This window comes from Urocampus carinirostris, chromosome 12 (assembly GCF_059441175.1).
Source record: "Urocampus carinirostris isolate Australia breed hairy pipefish chromosome 12, RoL_Ucar_1.0, whole genome shotgun sequence".
Taxonomy (NCBI): domain Eukaryota; kingdom Metazoa; phylum Chordata; class Actinopteri; order Syngnathiformes; family Syngnathidae; genus Urocampus; species Urocampus carinirostris.
Window position 1 is genome coordinate 20,688,537 of NC_142360.1, and position 7,762 is coordinate 20,696,298.

The window sequence follows — 7,762 nt, forward strand, 5'->3', positions numbered from 1 at the left end:
GAAGAAATGTACATTGTGTTGAAATGTTTGTGCCTAATAATTTATTGTATAATTTATGTTTTCCCCAAGCAAATGTAGTTTAGACTTGAATTTTGTTTTCAATAAATGTTTTAAAACATTTGCATGTTGTACTCTTCTATTCAGGAATATAGATTTGGGTATAAACAGTTATTTGCAATGAAACACGAATTCTAATTGTATGATCGAATGTGAGAAAATTGAAGGTTTTCCTATTATCGGATGTTAATGGGTTTAGCAAGTCTTTCCCCACGAAAAACAGGAATTTGCTTGAGGTCACATGGTCCTTTTCCCAAGGACCATCTGTTTATTAAATCACTTATTGGAAGGTTGGTACAGGTGCTAGAAATCCTTGAAAGTACTTGAATTTTAATGTTTTGATGAAAAGTACTTTAATTGTGATTGTTAATGCTTGAAATTGTTGCCATATTTCATGTCTGTGTCAAAATGAAGCTGCTCTCTGGTAGCTTCACTTTACCATTACATTTCTTCCCTCGTGATGAATGACATCTGGCATTAGTTAGTATGGCATTGTGCCCAAGAGAACAGGTGCATGCAACACCTAAACAGGGCTCTATGAAATGTGTATTAGTGCAAGGATTAAGTGTCAATTATGCAAAAAGAATGAAGGTAGCACTTCCCAGTGGTAAATTGGAATGAGAATACCTGAAATTGAAAATGTAAGCTTCATATGTCATTTTTAACCAACAGAGATTCGGCTCAAAAATATTAACACACGTTCAGATCCTCAAATATATTTTCCAATTTATTCAAGATCCAAAAATCATGTCTCTATTAATGCAAACCCAAGATATAAAAATTGCATATATAAGTCGCAGATATATTTGTGGCTGTGCAGAATGAATGATTCACACCAGATTTGGTATTTTAATGCTACCGGATAAATAGGAAAACTTTTTTGAAAGTCCTTGAAAAATGCTTCAATTTTGGCAATGAAAAAGTTGGACTGCCAGGGTATACACTGTATACTATACAGGACTGTCTCAGAAAATTAGAATATTGTGATAAAGTTCTTTATTTTCTGTAATGCAATTAAAAAAAAAATGTCATCTGTTCTGGATTCATTACACATCAACTGAACTATTTCAAGCCTTTTATTATTTGAATATTGCTGATTTTGGCTTACAGCTGAAAAAAACTCAAAAATCCTATCTCAAAATATTAGAATACTTCCTCAGACCAAGTAAAAAATAATTTTATAACAGCAAAACTAAATCAAACATTTGAAAATGTCCATTGATGCACTCAGTACTTGGTTGGGAATCCTTTTGCACGGATTACTGCATCAATCCGGCGTGGCATGGAGGCAATCAGCCTGTGGCATTGCTGAGGTGTTATTGATGCCCAGGATGCTTCGATAGCAGCCTTCAGCTCATTTGCATTTGTAGGTCTGGTGTCTTTCATCTTCTTCTTAACTATACCCCACAAATTCTCGATGGGGTTCAGGTCAGGGGAATTAGCAGGCCAATCAAGGACAGTGATGCCATGGTCAGTGCACCAGTTACTGGTGGTTTTGGCACTGTGGGCAGGTGCCAGATCATGCTGGAAAATGAAATCCCCATCTCCATAGAGCTTTTCAGCAGATGGAAGCATGTAGTGCTCTAAAATCTCTCTGTACACAGTTGCATTTACTCTGGACTTGATGAAACACAGTGGACCAACACCAGCAGCTGACATGGCTCCCCAAACCATTGCTGACTGTGGGAACTTCACACTGGATTTCAAGCAACTTGGATTTTGCTCCTCTCCAGCCTTTCTCCAGACTCTGGCGCCTTGACTTCCAAATGAAATGCAAAACTTGCTTTCGTCTGAAAAGAGGACTTTGGACCACTCTGCAACTGTCCAGTGCTTCTTCTCCATAGCCCAAGTCAGACGCTTCTTCCGTTGTCTTGAGTTCAGAAGTGGCTTGACAGTGGGAATACGGCTATTGTAGCCCATTTCCCGGACACGTCTGTGAACTGTGGCTTTTGATACCTGGACTCCAGCTTCAGCCCACTGTCTTTGAAGCTCCCCCAAATTCTGGAAGCGGCTCTTCTTCACAATTTTGTTAAGGCTGCGGTCATCTCTCTTGGTTGTGCAGCGTTTCCGGCCACATTTTTCCCTTCCAACAGACTTTTTGTGGATATGCTTTGAAACTGCACTCTGAACAGCCTGCTCTTTGAAAAATTTCTTTTTGTGTCTTACCCTCCATCAGGAGGGTATCAATGATGGTCCTCTGGACAGCAGTCAGATCAGCAGTCTTCCCCATACTTGTGATTTAGTTTACTGAACCAAGCTGAGTGTTTTTAAGGCTCAGGAAACCCTCGCAAGGTGTTTCGAGTTAATTAGATGATTCAGGTGATTAGTTGAATAGCCTACTTGTATACTTTTTCATGATATTCTAATATTTTGAGATAGGATTTTTGAGTTTTCTTAAGCTATAAGCAAAATTCAGCAATATTAAAATAATAAAAGGCTTGAAATAGTTCAGTTGATGTGTAATGAATCCAGAATGTATGACATTTTTTTTTTTTTAATTGCATTACAGAAAATAAAGAACTTTATCACAATATTCTAATTTTCTGAGACAGTCCTGTATAGCTCAGGGGTGGGCAAAATTTGAGTTGCAGGCTGCTTTGGTTAAGAAAAATGTTCACTGTAATGCAATCAGATACCTCGGCAAAGCATTAGGAAATAAGACCCATCTTAATTTCTCAATATACTTGAAGGCATGGACATGTTTCATTTAATATTGGTTTAAAAATAGACCATTTAATTAAAATGGTTTTGCTACGCTCCAAACGAAAGGAAATTGACATATTGAGACTTGTAAAAGAGATTCAAAGGAAGTTCAAAACAGGATTTTATAAAATCAAATGTTATATACAGTGTCTGAAATAACGACTGCCCGGACCCCGTGCATCTTTTACGTCAGACACACAACTTACAAAACGTCTTCGCCCAGGTGGTTGACAACTTTTTCAAATAAAACGTTTGCTTCATTCCGATTTCGAAATCTTCGTTCGGTTTGGAAATTTTGGAATGTCTGTTCGTTTGGCAATTTGCATACTCGGCAGCCAATCAGAACCCTGCATCAAATAACTTTGTGCTTCCGGACTTTCCCGAGCGTTATAAAGTCGTGCATTTGCATATCATTTTCCAAAGTAGACGCACAGAGAACACAAGAAAAATGGATAAGTGGTTAACAATCAAGCCGAAACCTCAGCCCTTGAAGAAATATTCAAAAGAAGCTAACAAAATTTATGACGCTACAAAACGTAATCGTACATTAAAAGCATCGTTGAAAGAGGAGTTCGCGTGGCTTGTAGCAGACGACGCAACGCAAACATTGCATGAATGAAGATGAGTAAATACAGGTACATACCGATGGCAGATGGGAAAACAGCAATGTCATATACATGCAATGACTTTTATAAGTAAATTTAGAATCACCTTAATTTTAAAGAGTTTTTCTGTTATATATTCTGATTATCAATCCTTAATACTTTCCAATAATGTTTTTTTATTTATTTTTTTTGCGATGAGTTGTCGTTTTGTGTTTCAAGTTGTGAAAAATAGGGCATGCAACTTTTCAGAGTTGTCTGCCCTGGTGTCCGGTAACTTTTTGTCACGAGTTTCAGACACTGTTATATAATATATGTATAAACCGTTGTGGTCAAAAGTTTTCATACACTTGTGAAGAACATAATATCACTGCTCTCTTGAGTTTCCAGTTATTTCTACAACTGTTTTTTCTCCGATAGATTGATTGGAATGGATAGTTCTCACAAAAAAAAAATCATTCTTCAGGTTTGGTTCTTTTATGACTTTATTATGGGTTAACGGAAAGAGCGATCAAATCTGCTGAGTCAAGAATACACATACAGCAGCGCAACATGTCCCTTGGCCATTTTCACTTGAAATTAGGTGTTTTTGGTAGCCATCCACAAGCTTCTGGTTGAATCTTTGACCACTACTCTTGACAGAATTGATGCATTTGAGTTACGATTGTTGATTTGGGGCGCACACGTTTTAAACAAGCAGGCTTCATACAAAATGATCGAGTGGAAATGATTATTTTCGAATGCATTGATAATTCTTTGTCCATTCATGAATAACAACAAGGACTGACTAAACCGAATGAAGATATGACCAGGGGTGCGAGCTACTTCCAAATCGAAAGAGTGGAAATCATCGACCTCATCTCATTAGCTGTACCGCTTATCCTTATTAGGGTCGCGGGGGGCTGGAGCCCATCCCAGCCATCTCCGGGCAGTGGACAGGGGACACCCTGAACTGGTTGCCAGCCAATCGCAGGGCACACGGGGACAGACAACTCATTCGCTCAATCACACCTAGGGACAATTTGGACCGGCCAATTCACCTGAAATGCATGTCTTTGGAATGTGGGAGGAAACCGGAGTGCCCAGAGGAAACCCACGCAAGCACGGAGAGAACATACAAACTCCGCACCTTAAGGCCGGTAGCTGGGTTTGTTCCTCAGAACTGTGCCACACACGCGCTAACCACTGCGCCGCCGTGCTGCCCGAAATCATCGACCTCCCACGGCAAATTAGGTTTAAACATGTTAAAAAATATTTGTCCATTCTTTAATCAGACCAAAACACAAGGTGAGCAAAGGGTCACTTTTTTAGCATCCAAGCTACTTACAAAATGACACGGTCAAAAGATCTACCTGAAACAAAAGAAAATGCAAAATATGTTCTGTAAAACCAAATGTGTCATTTAGAGATGGAAATGCAACAGTAAATGAACTGAGTGGAGAATTCATGTGAATGTTAAAGTCCCCCATACTTATTAGTTTGTCTGCAAAGTTTACTTAAGCAGACAACAGTTCCAAGAATTCTCATCTCATCTCATTAGCCGTACCGCTTATCCTCATTAGGGTCGCGGGGGGGCTGGAGCCCATCCCAGCCATCTCCGGGCAGTGGGCAGGGGACACCCTGAGCTGGTTGCCAGCCAATCGCAGGGCACACAGGGACAGACTACTCATTCGCTCATTCACACCTAGGGACAATTTGGACCGGCCAATTCACCTGAAATGCATGTTTTTTGGAACGTGGGAGGAAACCGGAGTGCCCGGAGGAAACCCACGCAAGCACGGGGAGAACATACAAACTCCGCACAGGAAGTCTGGAGCTGGATTTGAAACCACGACAGGTTCCCATGACATGAACTGTGCCGCACAAGCGCTAACCACTGCTCCGCCGTGCTGCCCCAGTTCCAAGAATTCATCTATGAAAACCGAGTATGTCCCTGGTATGCGATAAATAGTTACTCCAAAAATCGACATGAAAGAGGACCGCCTGACAAGAGCCTTAAACACCTATTAACTATTAGAGGTACGGGGAGTAAATTCAAGTATTTTTTTCAGAAATAAGTGCAACACAGCCACCCTTTATCAAAGAGCGTGCTACATGACAGCTCACATAATCAGGGGGAGAAGCCTCGTTTAACGGTAAATACTCATCCGGTCTCAAACAAGTTTCACGCAGACCAATCAGGCTAAGTTTGTGATCACGAATAAGATCATCAACAAGTAAAGCTGAAGAATAAGCGATCTAACATTTAAAATACCGTAAATTCCGGCGGACTATAGAGCGCACCTGTATATAAGCCGCATGCGCCCACATAAACACAAAATTAACCCAAACCCGATTTTAAGTGCCGCGATTGAAACTAAATGTTTTTTTGGTTTGAACAAATTTATTGACACTAAAAACAGAAAACAATCATGACAATCTCAACAGCAATTAAGCACATTCACAATATTATATTCCAATATTACGTTTTTAACAGCAAACACAAAGTGAGGTTTGAACAAACCTTCTCGAAAATCAAACATATTCACAATTTCATTATACAACATCTTTGTTAGTGTCAATAGATCCGTCCAGGCCAAAGTCGATTGTCCTTGGTCTGAACAAATCCACTGACACCAACAGCAGCAAAACACTGCCATCAAGCATATTCACAATTTTTTTATATCTGACAATATGACGTGACGATATGACGTTTTAACATTTTTTCCTGACATTTTCAACATCAATTAAACAATTTCAGAGTTATTTTCTTTTAACAGTAGTTAACCAGCGTGTAAAAGGCAATACTATTGTGCAAGGGCATAGCTCTGCCATCCCACCCTCCCAAATGTTCTTCATTAAAGTACACAGTCCAAAAATCACACCCGGCATGAACGGAAAATGATACTGGTACTTAAGGTTATATACAGACCTGCAGAGTCCAGGTCCCGTTAAAAGTAATCCAAGGAAAAAAGTTTATATTTCCAAAGGTCAGGGTGGGAAAAATATATATACACTATTGTCCGCCGCGTCCACAAACTGGTTTTTACCGGTCCCCACTTCCCATCACCCCGCGTTTGTTCCGCCCCTCCTTTTTCATTCGCCCATGCAAAACATATCACAATAAGTGTCTGAAATAAATACATTACAAAAATATACATATTATAAATGGGTTACACATATTTACAAAGACAGTACACCGAGAGAGTTTTCAAAGCTTTAATAATAATATCACTTTCATCCCAAACGGTGCCTGTGACAGGGCAGTTAATGGTAGCAACACGCTAGCAACACAGTAAACGGGTCTGGTAAAAAAAAAAAAAAACATACCGTACTTGTAAAAATCAAAACCGTCCTCATCTTCCTCCTTAGAACTGAAGCCATCAAAGTCATCTTCCTCAGAATCTGAAAGAAACTTTGTCATATAGACGTCGTCCCACGCTCCCGCAGCCTCACTCGCACTGTTGCTGGAACTCTCATCCACTCCTGATTCTGTGCTCTGTTTCCTTCTTCATCGGACTGATCGATTGCTTTTAGCTTGAAAGCTGCGTCATGTGCCTTTCTTTTTGCATTTTGCATGATGAGGGTATGTTTACGCTAATTTAATTTATGCACAAGCCAGGAAGTTGCAGTCTTCCTCTGCGCATATATTCCTCCGGTCTAAATCTTACCTTTTGTACTCGAGCGCCACTGGCGGCCGTTAGAAAAATTACATAAATTGGCCGCATCACTGAATAAGCCGCAGGGTTGAAAGTTGGGGAAAAAAGTAGCGGCTTATAGTCCGGAATTTACGGTACCCAATTTTAGCTGTGTTGAATCTGTCAACTTAGCTGAGGTCTTCGTAGAAATCGCCACAAGATGTTGCCATTCGGTCATGTTATGGCTCAGGCGTCGGTTTACAGGCGAGGTAGGTGAAGAAATATTTGGTGGAATTAGGCACAATTCCATCATCGTCGTGTCCTTCTCTGCCGTTTCCAAAATTAGTTTTGCAATCCCACCGATGTTGCTCCCTTAGTTTAGCACCATGGCCCAAAAACAAATCTTGAGAGTTTGCCTTTCGTCCTGATAGTTTTTCTCTTTAAAGTCTTTATTACGTGTTTACCCTGGAGTGCCATGTCTAATCTCATTGCATACAATGTTTCACAACCTTGTTATTAATGACAATAAAGACAATTCAATGAAAAATCCAAATTGCATTTGCACTTCCTTTTCCATGTGCCATACGAGAAGTTTATTTGTAAGTCTTTATTCACATCAAAGGAGGAGCAATCAATATTGAAGATTCTAATTAAAATACGACGGTACAACATGGATATTTTAATGTTAATCAAACTTTGAAAGGGGGAAATGCTCGAGGGTTATTCAAAGCACTACACATTTTTTCCCAGTACATTATGTAGTAGTTAATTGTTTCAAAACCC